The sequence below is a fragment of the Siphateles boraxobius genome, unplaced genomic scaffold (genome assembly GCF_051911475.1).
Source record: "Siphateles boraxobius isolate OS27281-9 unplaced genomic scaffold, OSU_SipBor_1 18, whole genome shotgun sequence".
Taxonomy (NCBI): Eukaryota; Metazoa; Chordata; class Actinopteri; order Cypriniformes; family Leuciscidae; genus Siphateles; species Siphateles boraxobius.
In genome coordinates this window covers 11,995,702-12,023,175 of record NW_027508788.1, presented here as the reverse complement: position 1 = coordinate 12,023,175, position 27,474 = coordinate 11,995,702, and the positions used below count along the sequence as shown (strand labels likewise).

At 41.5% G+C, this 27,474-nt stretch overlaps 1 protein-coding gene and 1 pseudogene across 2 annotated transcripts in view; both read right to left on the bottom strand.

Annotated features, from left to right (window-relative positions):
* Positions 1-16,869, bottom strand: part of LOC143741188 (uncharacterized) — a 297,332-nt gene extending 280,463 nt beyond the window's left edge. The window contains exon 1 of the mRNA XM_077233632.1: positions 16,761-16,869. The gene's annotated coding sequence lies outside the window, so the exon portion shown is untranslated. The remainder of the gene's footprint in view (positions 1-16,760) is intronic.
* A 4,571-nt stretch (positions 16,870-21,440) lies between these two features.
* On the bottom strand, positions 21,441-22,715 carry LOC143741197 (uncharacterized; annotated as a pseudogene). Its single transcript, XR_013204957.1, has 2 exons — positions 22,603-22,715; positions 21,441-22,367 (listed from the first exon to the last, which is right to left on the bottom strand). The product of XR_013204957.1 is annotated as an uncharacterized LOC143741197 (transcript).
* Positions 22,716-27,474: the final 4,759 nt, after the last annotated feature.

Sequence of the window (27,474 nt, the reverse complement as noted above, 5' to 3'; positions counted from 1 at the left end):
ATTATCTATTCATATATATCATTATATCAGTCCATTTATTAATTAAATATATATTTTATACTTTAACTTATTTCATACTACAATAATCTGCAAGATTATTATATTGAAACAATTGTTTTCTTTTACTATTTCCTTTATTTTATTACCCATCATTTATACAGTACTTGTCCCTCAAGCTCATTCACACATTCCTTGTCCCCTATTTTTAACCACAGGCACAGTCAAGCACACACACAGGATCCCACATACACACACACACACACAAGCTATACTCTACTTACAGTGTTACTCACTGTCTTTATAATCAATACATCACTGATACACTTCCCCAACACAGTGAAAAATAACTATATAAAACTTAGCCTACCCGAGCAGACTTTTGTCAAACCTATGTTTGACAAAACGGTAACCGCAGGCTATTAGCTTCCCCGAGCAGTCTCTTGTTAAATTTTTAACAAGACGGTAACCGGAAGCTAAACTTGATCTGTACGCATGCTATACTTGTATCCGTCCGGGCCCACTTACAAGTAAACACAGATCAACACTGATATCTTATCAGTACTTATAATCCTCTGTGTACATGCTATCTTATTATCCGTCGAGGCCCTCTTAATAAGAAACACAGAAAACTAATACTAAACTTCATCTGTGTACATGCTATCCCATTATCCGTCAAGGCCCTCTTAATAGGAAACACAGAAACCTGATATTCTATACCAGTATACTTAAATCTATAAAAAACTGATAACCTCTACCAGTACACTTGTCATCCTCAAGGCCCCCTTGACAAGAAAAAACAATAACTGTTATCCTTTAACAGTAAACATAAATTCTTACGTACATACGACAAAACCTTTAGCGGCACATCAGCAGTACCAATATTCATACAATCTGCATCAGATTATAGAAACACAGGCAAACACTAACGGGAGCACCGCCGCGCTATAACACATTACTTGATATCGTCTACAACAATAGACACTTATTTCTATAATCAAAGATCCTCTTATCAATTTTATAGTTCTTTAAACTTGGAGAAGCATTTTAAAGGGTCTTACCACTCTGGCTCACTGGTGACAACACATACCTTTTCAAAAGCAAAAATTTGCTCACCTCAAAGTACAGTGGCCACTGTTGTCTGTGTCGGTCACCAGAGTCGCCTTTCGTGGTTCCTTCTGCTTCAAAACCCAAGCCCCACGTTGGGAGCCAAATGTTGTGGTTTTCAATCTTTCCGAAAAATAACTTCGCAGAGATCTTTGATGCCAGAAATAATTAGACTTTATTTTCGAACGCCGTCCCGTTCCATAGAACGGCGCTCTAACGCTCTGGCCCTCCGGCCGACTGGCCCTCTGGCCTTCCAGCGCGCTCCCGAGTATATTTTGGTTCAGAGTTATATACATACATCTTCTACCATAGAAGGTAACACACCCTATAGATAGTTTTGGGTAAAGGTCTTTTACCATGTGACTTCTCAGAATAGAATTTTCTGCAGCAAACAACATTCCATTCAAGGTCTTTCACATACACAGAGGAAATCCAAAGTCACAGACAGAAGAAATAATTGTGTCCAAATATATAGCAAATTACTTGTTTTCTAAATAATAAAATCTTCAACAAAAGCAAACCTCAGAAACTGCCTGTGTTGTGGAAGGATGGATACGTGGAAATATGATGGAGGTTGACCACCTGTTGAATTGAGGCAGACGAAAACCAGATTAAATTCTGTAGCCTCTCTCTGCAGTCTGCAGGACCCACTGACACACATCTAGCAGAAGTTTCCACACTCCCAGATGACGCCAGAGGATCTACTCTCGAGACTGGCCTCTGGTGTATTGCTAGTCAACTCAGCGCCCTGAAGTGGGTAACCGGTGGGGAACAACCGGGCTGGCTCCTCTAGTAACCTCCTCGTCAGATTCAAGCCTCCCAGTGCAACGTCCCCGGGCAGACACTGAAAGGTAAACTTACGTGAAACCAACAGTGGAGGGGGTTGGCAGAACAGTGTACATGTACACAGAGGAGAACGGGTATTGTATAAGCAGGTGTGAGCCTTTTCTGGACGGGTCCGCCCTCAGAGGCCTGAGGTTCACCTTTACATCATCCCGTCTTTAATTGCAAAACCCACGAGACACAATTGGCAGAAATTGCCTCACTGTTAAATAATCGAAAGCGACATCAGCCCCTCGAAACTGACCTCGAGTGGAGGTTGAGTAATATGCCAGGTGCCCTGAAAGGCTCGCCAGAAGGGGACAACCGAACATACTTCTCTAATGGGAGGGAGTCAGCCTCCCAGTTCTGCAACACTCCTGGGCAGAGACTGGACCAAACTCACTGGAAACTGCTGCGCCTCGTTGCACCAGAGGTGGCGGAGCTGGAAGAACGGTCCCCTAAATACACAGAGGAGAAGCGGGCACCTCATGATGAGGTGTGAGTCACCGTACAAGGGAACTTCGAGTAACTAATGCACTTTCAATAGGTTTCTGAGTGGGTGTGTCACTGAGTGGGGAAAACCTTTTTATTGTTTTAATAGGAATAGACGTGCTGTTTTATCCCATGACTATGCCGTCTCACAGTCACACTGCTGCAGGGGATCTGCAACCAGAACCGAACAATGTACTAGCTAAGCTAGTCACATCCAAAGCCGTATCTAAAGCCCTTGCATTCTTACTCTCTTCGATTACAGTTTGGATGCGTGTCTAACATTCTGTCAGCCTATTTATTTCATGTATTTATCGCACGAAATATATTAACTATTTATCGCATGTGAAACCCCCACCTCTGACAGAGAAGCCAATGCTAAACATGTGGCAAGCAGTGCAAGTAACAATAGCAGAAGATCCTGTGTCTCAGCGTGATTGTTAGTTGATTCTGAGTTACCACAGTTGTTTGATGTTCACTTCATTAAAGGAATAGTTAATTATTTTAACGAGGTACTGCAATCAGCAGACATCAAAATTGGAGCAGAACGGAGCAGACAGGGGCGTGTGCTTGTGATTGATTCAGCGAGAGTGAGGGCGGGGCGTTGATTTCGCGGCTTTACTTCCTGCTCACTACTGCGCAAGTCTGGTCCCGAAATCGCAACTGCGCAGACTCAAGTCCCAAGATGTCAGCGCCATATCGGGACAATAGCGGCTTCACTTCTCACCAATGGAAGAGAGTGAAGGGGCGTCGTCCTTCTTTTTTTACAGTCTATCACAGTGTTTCTCAACCCTGCTTCTGAAGGACCCCCAACACTGCACGTTTTCTTTGTCTCCCGAATCAAACACACCTGATTCAACTCATCAGCTCATTATCACATGGGGATATATGTGATAAAGAGCTGATGAGGTGAATCAGGTGCGTAAATCACGAGCGCAGGTGAAAATTCTTTGACTTCAGTTTTTCCAGCTCGTTTTTGTCTGAAAGTCTTTTCAGTTCTTGAAACAACTGCATTTTCATCTTCATTTATGAAATGAGGTTTGTCTTCTTTCGCATTTTATTCTGAGTATCAAAACTACACACAAATTCTTTCCAACATTGAATTCTATTTAAGGACTTTATTTTCATTTGCCTTTTACCATATTGTTGTTGGTCAAAGTCCATGTCATTAAAAGCTTAATTCATTTTAGTGTTAGTTCATATTTTAACCACTAGATGGCAGCTGTAAAACAGGTATTTTATTCACTGCACTTCCACAGACACTGTTCAGTTTTCTGATCTCAGTGGTGTGGATATTTATGTCAAAAGCCATATTTTGAAAGAAAATCAATTGGAAAAACATTGAGTCAAAACATTTGTATTTTAAAATATTGATTTATCACTGTAGGGTTAAATAACCATGAATACAATGTTGAAACCCTTTGAACTGAAAGAAATGTATTAAGTGACTCCATAAGAACAAGGTTATAACATAAACTAAAAAAAAATATTATTTGCTGGCTATACGTGCTAAGCTGCAAGATATTACATCATTTGATTTATCAGAATATCAGACTATTTTATGTTATAGCCTGAGGCCTAGTCCACACGGACACGGCTATTTTTATAACCGGAGTTTTTCCTCATGCGTTTTAAAAAAAAATCTCTGTCTACATGAAAACACAAAAACACGCTATCAAATGCTGTCAAGAGCATGCCACACCAGCAGGTGGCGATTTAACCCTAACCGTGAAGCCACGTTGGCTAATCAGAAGTCGTCAGCGGCACACAATGTGCCGTCAAACACAGCGGATAACGGCACACACTCTGACGTCGCAAGGTAAAAACCCCGGTTTTACTGTCTACATGACAACATTGCAACCAGCGTTTCTGAAAATCCTCACCCTGGCAAAGGTTTTCAAAAATGTTCGGTTTCAGTGACCTGATCCAGCGTTTCCGTGTGGACGAACGGCCGAACCGCGTAAAAAAAGTCACGGTTATAAAAATACCCGTGTCCATGTGGACAAGGCCTGACTGTGAACTTTGCTCACTTAGACAAATTTGGACAATGCTTTTTCTTATGAGTCCGTAGACTAGATGATCGGCTGAAACTCTTCCCACATGAAGAGCACTGGTGCGGTTTCTCTCCAGTATGAACTCTCTCATGATCTTTCAAGGAACCTGACAGAGAGAAACTCTTTCCACAGTGTGAGCACTTGTACGGTTTCTCTCCAGTATGAACTCTCTGGTGTCTTTTTAATTCGCTGGGTGAAATAAAGGTCTTCCCACAGTCAAAGCACAAATAAGGTCTCACACTGTTGTGTATTTTTAAGTGACTGTTTAATAGCTCCAGTCGTAAAAAACTCTTTCCACAAACAGAACACACGTGAGGCTTCACATCTGCATGAATGTTCATGTGTCTTTTCAGGTGATCTGCCAAAACAAATGTCTTGTCACACTGATCACAGCAGAATGATCTTTTTCCTGAGTGAATCAGCAGATGTTTTTGGAGACTATCTGCCCATGTGAAGCTCTTTCCACACTGATGGCATGTGAAGGGTTTCTCTCCGGTGTGGATTCTCATGTGCATCTTCAAGCCTGGTTTAGTTGTGAAGCTCTTTCCACACTGAGAGCAGATGCAAGAAAATTTCTCTCCTCTTTGAGTGTTTTGTTGAGGTTTCTGAAACTGATGGCGTTTCTCCCCCACTTCACGTTGTTCCATCAGACCTAAAACATGTTAAATTAGACAATTCAATATTGAATAAAAGAAAGCAACCATGCTCAGGTATTTTATTTGAGTTTATCTATCAGGTGCTAAAAGCACTTCTGCAATTATAATATGTCATAAAATCTTGGCAACTACTTTAACACAGAAAGATACATTTCCCCTATCTCATCTTAAAATAACAAACTATAAGACATGAAAATACAAGAAATACATTTACAATACAATTTCTGTGTGACTATAAATGCATTTTCCCAAACTATTCTTGTATTTTCATATCTGTTCCTAGTTAATGTTATTTTACAGCTCCTATAATTTTGCAATTTTGATGATTTAAACTGATGTCTTAAACTGGTATCAAGAATAGACGCCAACCTGTTTGTTCCTCTGTATCTTCATCTTTTATTCTGCAGGGTTCTTCCTTAATCTCCATCTTTACAATAGTATGTCAGTAGCTTCTCCTGGAGTAATTCCTCCTGCTTGCTTCTTCTTCTCCTGTGGGAAGATGGTAATATTCCCAGCATTTAAATCCTCATGAACGGCTGTGGGAGCTTCACTGACTGAAGGAGTGAATTGTGGTCGTTGTTGCTCATTTAGCAGATGATCATCACACTTACAATCACTCGCAATTAGCATGTTTTCAAAGTAGTTACCTGGAGGATCAACGACTCTTTAGTTATTCACGAGGCCCTTGTTTGACCTGAGCAGTTAAACTACCCACTGTTCTTAAGAAAAATACTAAATACAAAACAAAATTACTATTTATCCCTTTTTATTAAAATTAAGTTATAACATAAGTTATAAACATTTTGCAAATTCTGCAAAGGATATGTAAACTTATGACCACAACTAGTAGTTGATTTTTGTGTTGCTCTTACATGAGATACGGTTTATCAAAGAGGCCAGTAGATGACAGCTATAAAACAGGTATTTTATTGTAATGAAATTAAACCACTTTATTATCCCCTAGAGGAAATTTGTCTTGAACGCAAGGTGTGTTTATATTGACAATATGTTAGATCAATAAACAATAAATAAACATAATGATATAAACACTCCCTATAAAAACACAGTCCCTATACCTAGCCTTGCATTAATTAGATAACATTAATTTGTTGTTTAACATTTTAATTGGGGTAGGTATAGAAGAGGTATTGAATTTATGTGCTTTTAAAGACAGCCCTTGTGAGCTTTAAAGGTTCTTAATTGATAATATTTGCTTCTGAACAGCAGAATTTGAGTGAATGTACTGAAAAGAGTTGGTCTCCCTACACTTTCAAAATACTTAAATATTTTAATTTATTTTCAAGTACTTTTTATTGCTGCAAATCAAAGTTGGTAGTGTTGTGATTCACCTTGTTGCTGATTGGCTTGGTTCATGGCTTATTATGATTTAACAAAGACTCCCTCCAGGATAAATAAATGACATTACGTCCTCTGATGTCAAGCATAACCCTGATGATCTTAAGGATTGGTGGCACAGGTCCATTGCTGACTCTAAGAGGAGCAAACTCCCGATTCCCTCCCAGGGAGAGCTATCATTGAGGGAGTATGGCCGGGTCGCCAACGAGAGGAGGTTTTTCCTGCCGGATGTCCTCCTAAACCGCTACCTCATTGCGGGTCTCAACTCTCCTCCACCCCTGGCTGAACGGGAGAGGCTGGTTTGCCATTCGTTTGCTGATATGGTGGATTGTTTATCGAGGAGAGAGTCACGGGGGTCCATCTTGTCATCACCACCAGTCAAGCTGCCAGTGATTCCGGAGGGTCGTGTCCTAGGTGTTGTTTCCCAGAGGAATCAAGCTGGTCCCACTTCCACTCCCGAGACATCATCCGGACCCGAAGGTCTACTCGGCAAGCGAGGGAGACGGACCTCTTGGGAGTCAGCACCAGAGTCCTCCATGACGGAATCAGCCATCCTAGAGACTGATTCTCCAACCCCAGACACAGATCCCACCATGGTTCCCCAACCACTCACCAGTCCGCCAACTGCGTCTGCATCACGACCTAGGAAGAAGAAGAAGAGGAAGGGAGCCTCTCGTCCTTCGTTTCTGCTTGGTCCAGAACCCGCTGCTGCAAGCGCTGTCCCCGAGTCCACTGCTGCAAGCGCTGTCCCCGAGCCCTCTGCTGCAAGCGCTGTCCCCGAGCCCGCTGCTGCAAGCGCTGTCCCCGAGCCCACTGCTGCAAGCGCTGTCCCCGAGCCCTCTGCTGCAAGCGCTGTCCCCGAGCCCGCTGCTGCAAGCGCTGTCCCCGAGCCCTCTACTACAAGCGCTGTCCCAGAGCCCTCTACTGCAAGCTCTGTCCCAGAGCCCTCTACTGCAAGCACTGTCCCAGAGCCCTCTACTGCAAGCGCTGTCCCAGAGCCCTCTACTGCAAGCGCTGTCCCAGAGCCCTCTACTGCAAGCGCTGTCCCAGAGCCCTCTACTGCAAGCGCTGTCCCAGAGCCCTCTACTGCAAGCACTGTCCCAGAGCCCTCTACTGCAAGCACTGTCCCAGAGCCCTCTACTGCAAGCGCTGTCCCAGAGCCCTCTACTGCAAGCGCTGTCCCAGAGCCCTCTACTGCAAGCACTGTCCCAGAGCCCTCTACTGCAAGCACTGTCCCAGAGCCCTCTACTGCAAGCACTGTCCCAGAGCCCTCTACTGCAAGCGCTGCAAGTCACCTTTATTTATATAGTGCTGTACACAATACAGATTGTTTCAAAGCAGCTTTACAGTGATAACAGTAATAAAAGGCCTGCAAGACTACTGAACGAGAAAGCCTCAGAACTCTTGCATGTATAGCAACTCTTGCAAGATATCAGAGATCTCCCTAGATACCCATCATCCAAGGTGCGTGGTGAGCAGCTTTAGTCGCCATGAAAACTTTAGCAAGGAGGCGGATAGCCTAGCAGAAAAGCGACCCTGAAGAAACTTCATTACCGAACCAACTGGGCAGTTAACTGATGATTCATGTACCATGAAGTGAAAACTTCTCTAACTCAAGGCATATATTTTCCTTGTCTAGAGCGCTCTAGCGTTAGGATGGTCTCAACAACCTTGGTTGAGAGACCAGAGTTCATGAGTTGGACCTCCTCGGGGCTAAACCCACAAGTCCAGGCAAGAGTTTTCGCCTGGGACAGAAGGTCCCTCCTGATGGGAATCTCCCATGGAGAGCCATAGAGAGAAATAGGTCCATAGTTCACATACTCCAGAACTCCCGGGTGCAGATCGGACGGGGAAAAAGCATACAGAGAAAGCCTCAGCCAAGAGGAGCTGGATCGTGAGGGAGAACCAGAGCAGACGATGTGATGTTTTCTGAGATGCAAAAAAGTCCAATTCTGTCTCGCTGAACTCCCTCCATATCTGCTCCACCAGCTCCTGAAACAACTTCTTGAAACAACTGCATTTTCATCTTCATTTATGAAATGAGGTTTGTCTTCTTTCACTTCCTTCGGGTCTAAAATAAACAAATGAAATTCCCACAATTCAATTAAAGAAAGACAAATGAGAACAAAAGAAATATACAGTAAGTGAGCCTTAATTTAGCACAAATCTAGTTTACAATCGAGTCTACTAGTGTCTAGTTTTAGATGCATTGTTATATGTCAGATTTCATCTTAATGTTCCTCATCAGTCATTAAAGAGAATGAAGGAAAACACCAACCTATTTGTTCCTCTGTATCTTCCTAGCATTTAAACTCTCATGAACGGCTTTGGGAGCTTCACTGACTGAAGGAGTGAATTGTGGTCGTTGTTACTCAATTATCAGATGATCATCACACTTACTGTACAATCACTCTCAATTATTCAGGTACAAATATTTTGCTCAAATAGTCATTCAAAATCAAAAGCATTATTTCAGGTTTTTTTATTTTAAGGCGAGACACGGCAGGCAAAAACATTGTTTTTTTTCACTGGTCAATTTTGAGATTTTGGGATATTTCTCGTGACTGCACATTTAGTGACCGTAATGTTTTGGTAGCGGCCACATTACACTACAGAATTTTAACTCACATATTTAATTCTAATGATTTGCATAACTGTAATCAAATTTTGTTAAACTTTTCCCCAAATAAAGGATTATGTGTTCCCTTTTGTCACTACCAAAACAATGATGACATGTTTCCACAGAAGACAAATTCTTTCCCAATATGAATTCTATTTAAGGACTTTACTTTCATTTGACTTTTACCATATTGTTGATCAAAGTCCATGTCGTTAAAAGCTTAATTTATTTTAGTGTTAGTTCATATTTTAACCACTAGATGGCAGCTGTAAAACAGCTGTATTTAATTCACTGCACTTCCACAGACACTGTTCAGTTTTCTGATCTCAGTGGTGTGGATATTTATGTCAAAAGGCATATTTTGAAAGAAATTAAATTGGAAAAACATCTAGTCAAAACATTTTTTTTTTAAATATTGATTTATCACTGTAGGGTTAAATAACCATGAATACATAATACATACATACATAATCCAAATACATACATAAACATAAATGTTGGCTTGCATACGATATGCTAAGCTGCAAGAAATTACATCATTTGATTTTTCAGAATATCAGACTATTTTAAGTGATAGATAGTCTGAATGTAAACTTTGCTCACTTAGACAACTTTGGAGAACGCTTTTTCTCATGAGTCTGTAGACCAGATAATAGGCTGAAACTCTTCTCACATGAAGAGCACTGGTGCGGTTTCTCTCCAGTATGAACTCTCTCATGATCTTTCAAGGTTCCTGACCGAGAGAAACTCTTTCCGCAGTGTGAGCACTTGTACGGTTTCTCTCCAGTATGTATTCTCTGGTGGGTTTTTAAGTCGCTGGGTGAAATAAAGGTCTTTCCACAGTCAAAGCACAAATAAGGTCTCACACTGTTGTGTATTTTTAGGTGACTGTTTAATTGGTCCAGTCGTAAAAAACTCTTTCCACAAACAGAACACACGTGAGGCTTCACATCTGCATGAATGTTCATGTGTCTTTTCAGGCAGTCAGTGTACTGATAGAAACTCGGAAGCAAGATGCAAGTAAAAACTCAGTATTTATTATAAAGCAATGATGAAGCAAGAAAGAGTCCAGTGGTAACAGGCTAGCGGCGCAGGGACTCCAATGGTCAGATGAATCCGGTGAGTGAGGTGACGGAGAGTACTGAACAAACAAGACGAATCCAGATAACGACCACAGGAACACGAACAGGAACAACGAAGGCACGGGACTGGAACGCAGAGGGATCAACAAAACCGGACATCACAAAACAACGATCTGACAGTGGAGATGAGAAGTTGATGAGATATATACACAGGAATGGATAGACTGCAGCTGGTGATGAGGTAATGAGTGATTGCTGAACGAGCGCTGATGAGCGGCCACGCCCCTCTGATCAGCGCACACACATACAACAACAGAGACACGAGACAAGAAGAAGACATAGGATTTACCAACCGTGACAGTACCCCCTTCCCTAGGAACGCCTCCTGGCGTTCCCAGACTCCCTTACCTGCCGATTGTAATCATCGATAAGGGAGTGATCCAGGATGTCTCTAGCCGGTACCCAACTTCTCTCCTCCGGACCGTAACCTTCCCAGTCCACCAAGTACTGGAATCCGCGCCCCCTCTGCCTCGAGTCCAGAACACGATTGACCGAATAAGTGGGTTCCCCGTCTACGAGACGCGGCGGGGGGGGGGGAGCCGGGACTGGCGGATTAATGCGAGCAAAAAAAACGGGCTTAATTTTAGATACATGAAAGACGTGATGAATCCTCCTGTACACTGGAGGAAGATTCAGGCGGACTGTCACCGGACTAATGATTTTGGTGACAGAAAACGGGCCAATGAATTTAGGTGCGAGCTTATTTGAAACGGAGCGGAGAGGAATGTCCTTGGTAGAAAGCCACACTTTAGAACCGACGACGTACACGGGAGGACTCCGCCAGTGGCAATCGGCTTTGGCCTTGGTGCGCGCCCCCACTTGGAGTAGAGTCTCACGGGCTCTAGTCCAAGTGCGGTGACACCTCTGGATGAAGGCGTGGGCGGAGGGGACCGCGACTTCGGATTCCAGACTAGGAAAAATAGGTGGCTGGTAACCCACGCTACACTCAAATGGTGATAGGCCCGTGGATGACACTGGCAATGTGTTGTCGGCGTACTCCACCATAGACAGTTGCTGACTCCAAGAGGAAGGATTCTTGGACACTAAACATCGCAACGTTCGCTCCAAATCCTGGTTGGCTCGCTCAGTTTGACCATTGCTCTGGGGATGGAACCCAGAGGACAGACTGACAGTCGCCCCCAGAAGTTTACAAAACTCTCGCCAAAATTTGGACACAAATTGGGGTCCCCTGTCAGAAACCACGTCTGTCGGGAGGCCATGAATCCGAAAGACGTGATCAACGACAATCAACGCTGTCTCCTTGGCTGAAGGTAATTTGGGCAAGGGAATAAAGTGGGCAGCCTTCGAGAACCTGTCCACCACGGTCAAAACTACCGTGTGACCCTGGGAGGGTGGGAGGGCGGTGATAAAATCTAGTGCGATATGGGACCAGGGTCTCGAAGGTATCGGCAGCGGTTGGAGTAACCCATCTGGAGGTCGATTGGAAGTTTTACCCGTGGCACAAACTGAGAAGGCCAATACAAAATTGTGAACATCACGAGCCATGAGAGGCCACCAGAATCGTTGCTTGACTAAAAACATAGTACGATTAACTCCCGGATGACAAGCCACATTGGAACAGTGTCCCCACTGAATAACGCTGGACCGTAAACTCTCCGGCACAAACAACCGGTTCGGTGGGCAGCGAGTCGGAGGCGTTACCCCTTCTAAGGCCTTCTTGACCTTCGATTCGACCTCCCATGTGAGTGTAGAGATAAATAGGGTCTCTGGTAAAATGCACTCGGGAGTAGACGGGCGATCGGAACGGTCAAAAATGCGCGATAAAGAATCGGGTTTGATGTTTTTAGAACCCGGGCGGTACGAGAGAGTAAAGTCAAAACGTCCGAAAAAAAGAGCCCACCGAGCCTGCCTGGAATTAAGTCTTTTAGCCGAACGAATGTATTCCAAATTTTTGTGATCGGTCCAGACGATAAAAGGTACCCCCGACCCTTCTAACCAGTGGCGCCACTCCTCCAATGCTAGCTTGACCGCCAACAACTCTCTGTAGCCAATGTCATTATTGCTTTCGGCAGGGGATAAACGATGAGACAAAAACGCGCAAGGGTGCATCTTGTCGTCTGAAGGAGAGCGCTGGGATAACACTGCACCTACCCCCACCTCTGACGCATCGACCTCCACCACGAACTGACGTGATGGATCAGGGGTTATCAGGATGGGGGCTGAAACAAAGCAACCCTTCAGTTTGGCAAGTGCAGCTTCTGCTGCGTTTGACCACCTGAACGTCGTTCTGGGGGAGGTCAAGGCGGTCAGAGGCGCGGCTAGTCGGCTGAAATTGCGAATAAAACGCCGGTAAAAATTAGCAAACCCCAGAAACCTCAATAGAGCCTTACGGGAATCTGGACTTGGCCAATTTACCACAGCCTTAACTTTGTCAGGATCCATGCGCATTCCCTCAACCGAGATGATGTGACCTAGAAAAGGAACAGACTGTGCATGAAACACGCATTTCTCCGCCTTGACAAAAAGCCCATTCTCTAGCAACCTCTGAAGCACTTGTCGGACGTGTTGCACGTGTTCCTGGAGAGACGATGAAAAAATCAATATATCATCCAGGTAGACATATATGAATTGATCGACCATGTCTCGCAAAACGTCATTGACAAGTGCTTGGAAGACCGCTGGGGAGTTGGAAAGGCCGAACGGCATAACCAAATATTCAAAGTGCCCCCTAGGGGTGTTAAAAGCGGTTTTCCACTCATCCCCCTCCCTGATGCGGACCAAATGATATGCATTTCTTAAATCCAATTTCGTGAAGATAGATGCTCCTTGCAACATCTCGAAGGCTGAAGACATCAACGGCAAAGGATAAGTATTCTTTACCGTGATGTTGTTCAACCCCCGGTAATCAATACAAGGTCGCAACGATCCATCTTTCTTCCCCACAAAAAAGAACCCCGCCCCCGCTGGAGAAGAGGAAGGGCGGATGAATCCCGTTGCTAGAGAATCAGAAATGTATTTCTCCATGACCTCTCTCTCTGGGACAGAGAGTGAATATAATTTGCCCTTAGGCGGAGACGTACCTGGCAATAACTCTATAGCAAGGTCATAGGGACGATGTGGAGGAAGAGAATCAGCCCGAGACTTACTGAACACCTCCTTCATGTCCCGATACTCCGTGGGCACGTTAGATAAATCCACTGTCTCCTCCTGCAGCACATGAACAGAAACAGACGGACAGGCAGACACAAGACAGGACTTATGACAAAAACTGCTCCACGCCACTACTGATTTGAGCTGCCTGTCTATTTTGGGGTTGTGATGAGTGAGCCATGGGGGGCCAAGAACAATGGGTGCAAGCGGAGTGTCCAGGATATAAAAGGAGATGGTTTCTGAATGGTTGCCTGACGTGTTGAGGGTGATGTCTTCTGTGACCAGAGATATAGTGGGGAGTTCTTGGCCATTGAGGGCGTGTACTGCAATCTGATGGGTGAGGGGTTTGAGGGGAACTTGGTGGTTGAGTGCAAAGGTGTGGTCCATGAAGTTACCTTCGGCGCCCGAGTCCAGAAGTGCGTAACAGTCGTGACGGTGGTTGGACCATCGGAGTCTAACCGGAAGGAGAGTCGATGTTGATGAGGTCTTCTCGGCGGAGATCCCACCCGACAGTAGCCTCATACTTACTGTCGGGCTGGGCCTTTTAAAGGACAGTTGTAGGCGAAGTGTCCAGCTCCTCCACAGTACATGCAGAGGCCCTGGGATCTCCGCCTTTCCTTCTCCTCCCGGGAAAGCCGGGCTCGACCCACCTGCATGGGCTCGGGATCGTAGACGGGGCTGACCGCGTCCCCGCCTCCAGAACGTTGGCCTTCAAATCCTCCCGAAGGGCGGTTGAGCTGTGCTCGCTGTTCCACTCTGGACAGCCGTGCGTCCACTCTAAGCGCCAAAGCGATTAGGTCGTTGAGCTTGGTGGGAAGGTCCATGGCGTATATCTCCTTCTGGACGTGGTCAGCCAGCCCATGCAGGAACATGTCCCACTGCGCCTCCTCGTTCCATTGGTTCTCCGCCGCCAGGGTCCGGAACTCGATAGAAAAATCCGCTACGGATCTCCTTCCTTGACGCAGGTCGGCTAACACTCTGGCTGCTTCTCTACCGGCCACAGCGCGGTCAAAGACTCGTTTCATTTCGGCGGAGAGCGCTTGGAACGAGGCGCAGCATTCGTCCTGGTTCTCCCACACCGCCGTTCCCCATAGTGCCGCTCTCCCAGTCAGTAACGTCAAGACAAAAGCGACCTTGGTTCATTCCTCACGGAAGGTTCGGGGCTGGAGAGAAAAATGCATTGAGCATCGTGTTAAGAAGGCTCGACAAAAGTTAGGTTCACCTGAATACGGCTCCGGAGCCGGTAGACGGGGCTCCGACTGGGAGGGGTCCGCTGGTGGTGGTTGGGGAATCGGCGGTGCAGGCGGCGAAGTGGGAGCTCGCAGAAGTTGGATTTGCTGGGTGAGCCCGGACACCTGCGCCACTAAAGCCTGAACAGCGCGAGCTGTATCGTTGAGGTTCTTTTCTTGGTTATCCATCCGAAGTCTGCTGTTGTTCAGAAAGTCTTCCAGACTTTCTGACGGGTTACTCGCTGCTTCCATTTGGGTCAGATCGTTCTGTAATGATAGAAACTCGGAAGCAAGATGCAAGTAAAAACTCAGTATTTATTATAAAGCAATGATGAAGCAAGAAAGAGTCCAGTGGTAACAGGCTAGCGGCGCAGGGACTCCAATGGTCAGATGAATCCGGTGAGTGAGGTGACGGAGTGTGCTGAACAAACAAGACGAATCCAGATAACGACCACAGGAACACGAACAGGAACAACGAAGGCATGGGACTGGAACGCAGAGGGATCAACACAACCGGACATCACAAAACAATGATCTGACAATGGAGATGAGAAGTTGTTGAGATATATACACAGGAATGGATAGACTGCAGCTGGTGATGAGGTAATGAGTGATTGCTGAACGAGCGCTGATGAGCGGCCACGCCCCTCTGATCAGCGCACACACATACAACAACAGAGACACGAGACAAGAAGAAGACATAGGATTTACCAACCGTGACAGTCAGCCAAAAAAAATGTCTTGTCACACTGATCACAGCAGAATGATCTTTTTCCCTAGTGAAACAGCAAATGTTTTGGAGACTTCTTGCCCATGTGAAGCTCTTTCCACACTGATGGCATGTGAAGGGTTTTTCTCCGCTGTGGATTCTCATGTGGTTCTTCAAGCTTGATTTAGTTTTGAAGCTCTTTCCACACTGAGAGCAGATGCAAGAACATTTCTCTCCTCTTCTTTGAGTGTTTATTTGAGGTTTCTGAAACTGATGGCGTCTCTCCTCCACTTCACTTTGTTCCATCAGACCTAAAACAAACATATTACATTAGACAATTCAAGATTGAATAAAAGAAAGCAACCATGCTCAGGTATTTTATTTGAGTTTATTTATCAGGTGCTAAAAGCACTTCTGCAATTATAATATGTAATAAAATCTTGGCAACTACTTTAACACAGAAAGATACATTTCCCCTAACTCATCTTAAAATAACAAACTATAAGACATGAGAATACAAGAAATGCATTTACAATACAACTTCTGTGTGACTATAAATGCATTTTCCCAATCTGATCTTGTATTTTCATATCTGTTCCTAGTTAATGTTATTTTACAGCTCCTATAATTTTGCAAATTATGATTTGTAGTCTTAAACTGGTATCAAGAATAGACACCAACCTGTTTGTTCCTCTGTATTTTCATCTTTTATTCTGCAGGGTTCTTCCTTAATCTCCATATTTACAATAGTATGTCCGTAGTTTCTCCTGGAGTAATTCCTCCTGCTTGCTTCTTCTTCTCCTGTGGGAAGATGGGAATATTCCCAGCATTTAAACTCTCATGAACGGCTGTGGGAGCTTCACTGACTGAAGGAGTGAATTGTGGTTGTTGTTACTCATTTAGCAGATGATCATGTTGTGGCAAAAATTAACAAACCATCATATCAATACGTAAGAGACACTCTGAAACCGAACTGTCTGTTATAAAAGTATTTATTCTTGCAAGAAGGACTCAGAGGTTAAGCTGTGACAGGAGTGAGACGACAGTCAGGAAGAGCTGAGCAATCTTTGTAACTTTTTCCAAGGTTACAGGCTGTGTCTTTTCTTGGGGCAGGCTGCCAAATAAGGAATGCACTTACTGCATGTGCTCTTTATTGTCACTAACTGACAGTGGAGCCCTGAATTTAGCTGCCCCCTGACCTCTAGGACCCAAAAGCCTTGTTCAGCTGTTCCTAAGATGCTTCACTCTGCACATTCACAGATTCAAGTGTATCTCTGGTTCAAACATCACTCCAAGTAAGCAGACAAACATATTGCATTCCCTTGCATTAACAGGTATTATAACATTTCGTGAGTTTATTCAGAGTACATAAAGCTAAGTTTCTCCCATCATCACCACTTTTCTCCAGGCTACTGCACACAACAGTTATAAATAAGTATGATTTGTTACAACATAAAGACTAACTCACAATAGACTCCAGCTGAAGATTTCACCAATATCTCAAGTAGCTGAGGGAACACTTACAGTCGTCTTCATCTATTGTTGGATTAATGGCGGGTTGTGATTAAACACTCTGCCATCTACTGTGCTGGAGTGAGAAGAGAATACAATTTGTAATTTATTTTTTATTTTGTTTGTATGCAAATTGTATAATATACAAGGTACACATTTCTAGTAATTATGCAGGTAATTCTCATATTGTATTTTCAGAAAAAAAAATTGGAATATTTTCCTCTCCCTAAATACCGAAACACAATGATAAATAATTTAAAAAGAAGGTTTATACTGACCTATTAAGATTTTGTAAACATATATCTTGTAAACAATTGTTTTGCTATTTTATTTAAAAAAAAGGAAATCAGAGGTAAATCAATAACAATTGAAATTTTCACAATATTTCAAGTGTAATTTATAAGATTTGTTGTATTTTGAAACCAATCTTTCTTTTTAAAAGACATAATGTTGTATGTCATAATGCTGACTTTCTGTTATAACTGCACTGTCCACGAAACATCCGGCTTTGCACCATTTTACCTCATGTTTGGGAGGATTCCCAGACTTCCAATTGATGTAATGTTTCAACATGTTCTAAGGAATGATCTTGTCATTACTCATTCAGAGTTCGTGTCCCATCTCAAAAGAGACCTGAGTGAGGCAGCACAGGTTGCTCAGAGTCACAGTTCAGCCGAACAGGCTCGTCATGCTAAGCTCTACGACCGCAAGGTAAAAGGCTCTCCATTGACTGTTGGTGACAGGGTTTTGTTGGCAAACAGAGGCGAGAGAGGAAAACGGAATGTTGCAGACAAATGGGAGTCAATTCCTTACGAAGTGTTGTCAGTAAGATCCGCAATCAATGTCTACCGTGTGAAGGACACAGTCACTGGCAAAGAAAAAACAGTTCATCGGAACTTGCTCCTTCCTGTTAGTTTCCTGTTGAGAGACGATGAAGTTGACCTGTTGTCTGATTCCCTGTCAGATGGAGCTGGAAGTGATCATGGTGATGCTTTGCCTCATGACCAACTTGACAGTGGTGAAAAAACATTGCAGTGGATTTTGCAATCTGGAAATAATGTTGGACTTGATGAGGTTGTTGTCGAGTTACCCAGTTCATCTAACACAGTAGAAAATACTCATGTGGATGATGTTGTCGACGACAGTCATGGATGTACTGGCCGGGACAGGGATGTGAGCCAGTCCTCATTTCTAGATGATCAGTCTGCCCACAGTCACCCCATACAGCTCCCCACAGACTCGCCAGCTGATGCACACTCACATGTTCCCAGTAGTGTAGACTCAGAATCAGTTGAGCCTGTAATTAACCAGCCAAGGCAAGGCATGCCTATGACTAGGATTGGTAGGACCATTAAACCTCCAAAGAGATTAATTTGTGAGCTGAATGACCAGGTTGTGGAAGATTCAAGATCTTCAGTTAGTTCCTTTGTTACTCTTATGAGACATGTTTTTGCAGTGTAGCCTGAGACTTTATAATGTGCCTTTTGAGTAATTCTGTTCCTGAGTGTAGACAGATACTCCATTTTTCTCTGGAGTTTTTGAGCTATGTCAATTGGGAGAGGTGTAAACGGCATCTCTTGTGTCTATGTTAAGGTTTAGGTATTGGTACCACCCTATCCTTGCATATCTCTGTAGGAGGAGTTTTGTAACTGACTATAAGGCAGTAACACTCAATGTAATTAATTTTTTTTTCTCTTTCCCTTCTTTCTTCTGTTTTGGCTGTTTTGGATGCGCCCCATGATTTAGCAGAAATTTAGGGGGGTGTATGTAACGGGTTGTATATAGTTGTTAAATTCCTGCATAAATGGGGACGGCGCCATCTGCTGGCGTCACTTGGTATTGCGCCACTGTGCTAAAAATAGCGAATTCTGTGTAATCCACAGCAGAACTTTTGATAATTGCTGTGGTAAGTCGAATGTTAAACGCTGCAGAGACAATTATAGCCTAAGTGCTTAAAATCTCACTACACAATGTTTTATTTCACTGTATTTTTGTTATGATGTAACTAAGAGATGAATGCTGTTTGTTTGACCTCGAGTGAGTCATTAGTTTTAGAGTTGAATGTTAAATGTAGCATATGTTGCATGGCTGCTGCTAATGCTATTCCTCCGTCTGATTTACCGTGTGTTGTGTAGGGCTGTTCTATTCTCTGTCTGCGATGTCATGCCATTCCTGATTCGTTTTGGTTTCCCCCTATGCAGGTAATATATAGAATTTTTATAGTTTATTTTTGTTGTGTGAACAATGTATGTTATAAGAGCAATATTTCTGTTGAAAACAATTTGCTGTTTTATATACTGTGTTTTCATATAGCAGAAATGTTTTAGAAGCTGGAGATTTTATTTATTTTATTTTATTTTACATTTTACTGTGGAAAAGACAAAGAATTGTGAAACATGTATATTTGTACTTTTGTTAAAAAAAAGAAGAATCATTCTACTATATGATCACATTTGAACCAGTTTAATAAAAAAGAGCAGAACTTTTGATAACTGCTGTGGGCTGTTCTATTCTCTGTCTGCGATGTCATGCCATTCCTGATTCGCTTTGGTCTCCCCTTGTGCAGATGTTCCACATACACAACGAGACTGATACATAGAGGATCGTCACACCCGCAACTGTTCATCGCTGTATTGCGACTTGTACAGGTAGACTAGCCGCAAGCATCAGATTCGCGCAACAGATCTTCGAAATCCCCTTCTGCCATTTCAACTTCAAAACTCGTAAATCGTGATTAGACTACTATAAAAACTTTCTACACAGAGCAAGAGCCTGTTAGCTTAGCTTCTATAGAAAGATGGCTGACACTATCTTACTTTCTGTGAGTGAGATCCCGCCCCATATGGGCGTGGTGAAAACATGCGGAACTAGCTACTAGTACTGGCTGTAGTTTTAAGCCTCTGGCCCAAAAATCCTCCGATGACGCAAAATTAAGATTTTTGCGTCATCGGAGGATTTTTCCCAGACTAAAAAAACATAAATCTCTCATATCAGGGGGATATGAGGGGGGGAAGCACGGTAATTTGAAAATACTACTGGTTTTCTACTGATACAAATCTTAAAGGGTCATGAAACCCTAAACCAAATTTTCTGAGATTTTAACAGAGGTATGTGTGTTGAACACCATTGAAGACAATGTTAGGATCTGTTAGATTTAACAGTAGGGTGAAAATGGTTAAATTTTAGTTTCCCCCCGCTATTTTCGTCTTCCGGGTTTAAAATCTTCATTGCAGGCTGTGACGTGGCAGAGCACAGTGTAGTGCGTTGATGACTCATCAGTCTCTCATAATTATTAATGAGACAGAGTTTTTATATCCTATGAGAAGACACTGTCTCTTAATTATTTATGACACCACGTGGATCTTTCCACAGAAATGTCAAACTGTGATATCGCGTAGTAAAGGAGAGAGACAATCATGGGACGCAAGTGTATATTTTCGTGGTACAAAAGTCAAAGTGGGTTGAATATATTTCCCCGTGATGCTGCCAGGGCTAGACTCTGGCTCCGGGCGGTTGGTTGGCCATCAACCACGGACACATCTAATACGTGTGCCGCAAACATTTTACCCGAGAGAGCTTCGAGAACTGGAGAATGGTGGACTTCGGCCTTGTCCATGACCAATGCATTACGTCTTGCGAGTAATGCGGTACCAAGTCCTGAGGACTTTTCTATCCCTTCAGAGGTATGTGTGTGTCTAAAATGTAACCCTGGTCAATTTACTTGCCTTTTGTTAATGTTTACATATTGTAAAGCACTGAATCGCCATAGAATCGCAAATTATTCGATTCTTAGCATTTTAAATCGATTATTGACCGAAATAAACGATTCACGATTCAAAATACATGTTTCAAGATCGATGCATATGCATCGTCAGGATTTGTAATCGATGCATCGAGAAAACGAGTGAATCGTTACACCCCTAATTTTTTGCTATTTTATTAAAAAAAGTTTTCACTGGCAAATCCATAACAACTGCAATTTAAACAATATGTCAAGTGTAATTTATGAGATTTGTTGTATTTTAAATTCTATCTTTCTTTTTATAAGACAATGTTTATCATACTGATTTCAAATTCGTTAGTTTTAATATACATTGAACCTAACACTATAATAACATCTTAGTTGATAATTCAATATACTTATTTTTGACAAAACATCCCATGTTTCGGTCGTGACTGCACATTTAGTGACAGTAGTGTTTTGGTAGCGGTACATTACACTACAGAATTTAAACTCACATAATTAAAACACTAAAACATACTAAAATACTAATGATTTGCATAACTGTACTCACATTTTGTTTATATTTCCCAAAAATAATGGATTATGTGTTCCCTTTTGTCAGTGCCAAAACAATGATGACGTTTCTAAAGAAGACAAATTCTTTCCAAATATGAATTCTATTTAAAGACTTTATTTTCGTTTGACTTTTACCATATTGTTGATCAAAGTCCATGTCGTTAAAAGCTTAATTTATTTTAGTGTTAGTTCATATTTTAACCACTAGATGGCAGCTGTAAAACAGGTATTTTATTCACTGCACTTCCACAGACACTGTTCAGTTTTCTGATCTCAGTGGTGTGGATATTTATGTCAAAAGCCATATTTTGAAAGAAAGTAAATTGGAAAAACATCTAGTCAAAACATTTTTATTTTAAAATATTGATTTATCACTGTAGAGGTAAATAACCATGAATACAATGTTTAAACCATTTGAACTGAAATAAATGTATAAATCACTCAATAAGAACAAGGTTATAACATAAATTAAAAACAATATTAGTTGCTGGCTATAGACACGATTCGATAAGCTGCAAGAAATTACACCATTTGATTTTTCAGAATATCAGACTATTTTAAGTGATGGATCTGACTGTGAACTTTGCTCACTTAGATAACTTTGGACAATGCTTTTTATTATGAATCTGTAGACCAGATGATTGGCTGAAACTCTTCCCACATGAAGAGCACTGGTGCGGCTTCTCTTCAGTATGAACTCTCTCATGATCTTTCAAGGTTCCTGACTGAGAGAAACTCTTTCCACAGTGTGAGCACTTGTACGGTTTCTCTCCAGTATGAACTCTCTGGTGGATTTTTAATTTGTTGGGTGAAATAAAGGTCTTTCCACAGTCAAAGCACAAATAAGGTTTCACACTGTTGTGTATTTTCAGGTGACTGTTTAATCCAGTCGTAAAAAACTCTTTCCACAAACAGAACACACGTGAGGCTTCACATCTGCATGAATTTTCATGTGTCTTTTCAGGTGATCTGATAAAATAAATGTCTTGTCACACTGATCACAGCAGAATGATCTTTTTCCTGAGTGAATCAGCAAATGAGTTTTGAGACTTTTTGCCCATGTGAAGCTCTTTCCACACTGATGGCATGTGAAGGGTTTCTCTCCGGTGTGGATTCTCATGTGCATCTTCAAGCCTGGTTTAGTTGTGAAGCTCTTTCCACACTGAGAGCAGATGCAAGAACATTTCTCTCTTCTTTGAGTGTTTTGTTGAGGTTTCTGAAACTGATGGCGTTTCTTCTCCACTTCACTTTGTTCCATCAGATCTAAAACAAACATATTACATTAGAAAATTCAAGATTGAAATAAAAGTAATCCATAGAAAGGTTTAATCAAAATTTAATTAAAGAAAGCAAATGGGATCTAAAGAAATATTGAGCCTCAATTTAGCAAAAATCTAGTTTAATATTGAAGTATCTGGTTTTAGATGTATTGTTATATGTCAGTTTTCATCTTAATGTTCCTCATCAGTCATTAAAGAGAATGAAGGAAAACACCAACCTATTTGTTCCTCTGTATCTTCATCTTTCGTTCTGCAGGGTTCTTCCTCAATCTCCATCTCAATAGTTTCTCCTGGACTAATTCCTCGGGCTTGTTAGAAAAAATTTCTTCACCTTTGGGAATACATGAATATTCAACAGTATTGAAAGATAAATCTTATCAGCCCTATATATATATATATATATATATATATATATATATATATATATATATATATATATATATATATATATATATATATATTGCTGGAAACTTTTTCTTCAGAGACCAAGAAACGTTGGGATATCTTTCAAGCAGAAGTTTCGCTTTATTGAGCACTTTGCTGTTGCAAGGCTGTAGTCGTCCAAGTCTAACTAAGACAGTATAAATTGTAGTTTATATACCTTTTAAGGGGGAGGGATTTACATAGAGGTGAAGACACTCTGAAACAAAGCATGTAAATGAGGGACAGGAGTCAGCCCGTTACCGGAAATTCCCGCCGAAGTATATATATATATATATATATATATATATATATATATATATATATATATATATATATACACTCACCTAAAGGATTATTAGGAACACCATACTAATACTGTGTTTGACCCCCTTTCGCCTTCAGAACTGCCTTAATTCTACGTGGCATTGATTCAACAAGGTGCTGAAAGCATTCTTTTGAAATGTTGGCCCATATTGATAGGATAGCATCTTGCAATTGATGGAGATTTGTGGGATGCACATCCAGGGCACGATGCTCCCGTTCCACCACATCCCAAAGATGCTCTATTGGGTTGAGATCTTGTGACATGATGCATTATCCTGCTGGAAGTAGCCATCAGAGGATGGGTACATGGTGGCCATAAAGTGATGGACATGGTCAGAAACAATGCTCAGGTAGGCCGTGGCATTTAAACAATGCCCAATTGGCACTAAGGGGCCTAAAGTTTGCCAAGAAAACATCCCCCACACCATTACACCACCACCAGCAGCCTGCACAGTGGTAACAAGGCATGATGGATCCATGTTCTCATTCTGTTTACGCCAAATTCTGACTCTACCATCTGAATGTCTCAACAGAAATCGAGACTCATCAGACCAGGCAACATTTTTCCAGTCTTCAACTGTCCAATTTTGGTGAGCTCTTGCAAATTGTAGCCTCTTTTTCCTATTTGTAGTGGAGATAAGCGGTACCCGGTGGAGTCTTCTGCTGTTGTAGCCCATCCGCCTCAAGGTTGTGCGTGTTGTGGCTTCACAAATGCTTTGCTGCATACTTCGGTTGTAACGAGTGGTTATTTCAGTCAAAGTTGCTCTTCTATCAGCTTGAATCAGTCGGCCCATTCTCCTCTGACCTCTAGCATCAACAAGGCATTTTCGCCTACAGGACTGCCGCATACTGGATGTTTTTCCCTTTTCACACCATTCTTTGTAAACCCTAGAAATGGTTGTGCGTGAAAATCCCAGTAAATGAGCAGATTGTGAAATACTGAGACCGGCCCGTCTGGCACCAACAACTATGCCATGCTCAAAATTTCTTAAATCACCATTATTTCCCATTCTGACATTCAGTTTGGAGTTCGGGAGATTGTCTTGACCAGGACCACACCCCTAAATGCATTTAAGCAACTGCCATGTGATTGGTTGATTAGATAATTGCATTAATGAGAAATTGAACAGGTGTTCCTAATAATCCTTTAGGTGAGTGTATATATATATATATATATATATATATATATATATATATATATATATATATATATATATATATATATATATAATGTACACTCTTTGTGTGTGTCTTTCTTGGAAAGCAGTCTGGAAAGTCTTTGTCTAGGAGAAAGTGCCCGAAAGTCTACTCTGGTATGAGCGGTGCCTTCGGCCGGAAAGTGGCCATAAATGAAGTTGATTTTATGTGGCTGTTGTATATTCTCATTGGCTGGCAGCTACCCTCCCCTGAACCAAGAATAAAAGCTATTGTACACAAGTAAAGTTGAGGAGGTTTTGTGAACAGATTGGCTTCGTTGTTCATGATTCTCTTTCCATGAGCTCATGTCATTCAATGATGAAAATGGAAAATTCTGAGAATGAGGCACACGAAAAAATAAATAGAGATAAAATAAAATAATTTAACAAGTATTATAACAGGTCAATAGCTGTGGGAAATGTGGTCATTTAAGTTTGGGTACAAGTAGTGGTCATTTAACAGATATTTAACCTTTTTAGCATACTTGCCTAGCCATAAGCCATGTTTACACTTTCGCCTGATACAGCACCGTTTAAACTGTAGTGACTCTCTGCTCTCTAGGAGTACCTGGAGCCGGCAGATATACGCCCCTGGCAGTTTTACTGCCCCTGTTGTAATGCCCCAACAGTTTTACGCCCCATCTGTAGGGGGGAGGCTTGTACAGCGACACAAATTGGGTTATGTTCGTAAATAATCTTCTTTTTTTTTTCAATTAATACATTTATTTATTTTGTATTGCAAATGAAAGGATACAAGACATTAACAGTGAGAAAGAGAAAAAACAAAACAAAACAGAAAATAACAAGGGGGACATCAAAAGAGATTGAGGTAACACAAATCAATACAATTTTACATTTTGTCAATATAAAAAATTAAAGGTTCTTTACAACAGACTCAATGATAATATTTATTTTAGAAACCTTTGAGTTTAAAGGTTTTGACATTTTCTTAAAAGAAGAAAAAGGGACTTTATATCAGAGGAGAATATTCTTAAATCAGGATCATTGAATGGTTCTGTCTTTATGAAGATGAATCTTGGCCAGAAGACAAAGTAATAATACCGTATAATCAACAGTTTTATCGCAAGAATGAAAATCTGAAAAAAATTATATATTCTGTCATTTGTATGTTAAATAATCTGCTAAAGTTATTGTTGTTTAGCAATGATGCAACATTTATTATTTATAAACAATTAGCTTGTTATAGGTAGCCTAGATATCAATTCATTTCTATATCAATGGATGGGTCTATAATTTATTTCGAGAGACAAAAAGTTCTTGACGGTCAGGTTTATGTTCTATCTCTCTGGCTTAAACTTAGCTAACCACGTGTAGGTTTAGCTGCCCCTAGTCTTCTCTACTCACTTTAAAATTAATTTTCTTTTTAATTTTCTTGTGTTGCCTGTCTTTAGCTTGCGTGAGATGGCCTCTTCTGGTAAGACCCTGTTTACTCCTTGCATTGAAACATACTCTACATGGTTTCTGGGGCAACATTACAGTAGATATTGGAAATATATGAACTTGTTTTTTTACAGTCTATGGTGTGAACACACAAAAGACACATTTATAGGCATATATATACATGTATGTAAATCTCTCTCTAAGTAAAGAGTTGAACTGCACACTCCCTCAAATATTTTGATTATTTCCAAAATCATTTCTTAAAATAGCTTACTGGTCTGGACTAAAATGTAGGGTATGTGCACTTAATGTGGGTTTCATCATACTCTGTCTCTACCAAATTCTTTTTAACTTGCATCTCATAAAGGTGTGTATTTGCTTTAGCTAGGCTATAAGAAAATGAAAATCTCTCTCTAAACTTATAAACACCCATCTTTTTTTTACGACTTACAAAATAAACAACTTACAGAGACATACATGGACATGGTTTTAATGTCATTTTCAATTTTCTCTGCACAGTCCATCATTGGTGGCCAAAAGAAATCAAAGTGGCTTGACACTTTTTTCACTATTGTTCCACCAACAAGTGCTTGTGTCGTTGTACTTTGAAGATCAGGAGCAAATTGATGCAATCCACACCTGACATCAATTCTGCGCGCGCACACACACACACACACACACACACACACACACACACACACACACACACACACACACACACACACACACACACACACACACACACACACACAATAAAATCATCATGGATGTCCTTTTAAAAAATAGTTAAAGAAGAGGGGCAAACCATAGTTGAGTCATCATAATTCATAAATGGTGTTAATAAAAAAAATGGTGAACAACAATATTGTCTTTCTTTTAAATGGCCCTTGGAATTTTAGAAAAGGGATAAATTGTGTTTGTCTTCATAAAATGCTGTGTAAGACTCGACTGTTTTGTAGCTGTATGACGACCAATAGAGAATAGAAGGCCTACTACAGCTAATCAAGGATCCATATGATTACACGGTACTGTATGTCTAATGGGCTAAATTTGGTTAATATCTAAATGTAACTATAAATTAATTCACACATATTTCACTCAGTCTTCCATATAAAAACCTACGGTGAATAGGCCTATAACTGCAGTAGGTCATATACTTGTCATAACCCTATGGTCATAACATAGTTGATCCAACTGTGTATTTTTAATTCACAAAAACACATAGTCTTCTGTAGGCTGAGTGAAGAGAGTGAAGCCCAACTGAATAGCTACAGACATTTTAATCCGTGCAGATCTACACTCTAACGTTTATATTTAAATGAACAAAAAACAAAAAAAATTGTCTATGGACGGGTTATTAATGTGTAAGAGTCGATTTAATTATGTTATTTCGCAGTATATCCCCCTACTGGACGCATCAGGAACAACAGGGGCGTAAAACTGCCAGGGGCGTATATCTGCCGGCTCCAGACAAGGGGGTAATCCATCAGCCGGAAGTTGAAGCCTCTCGGGAGCCGCCATTGTAGCAGAACTTCACCTGCTGTTAGCATTCCCTTGACTCCCATTAATTTTGGCGTCACTTTGACAGCGAATAACTTTACATCTGAGGCGTACAAAGACTTAATTTGTCCATTATTTATTTCTAAATAAACACGAAAATGTATAAAAGGCTCCATTACTTTGTATCTTACGTTATGGCCCCGTAGAAGCCGTTTTTGTTAAAAACAGGCTAACGATTGCGTCATA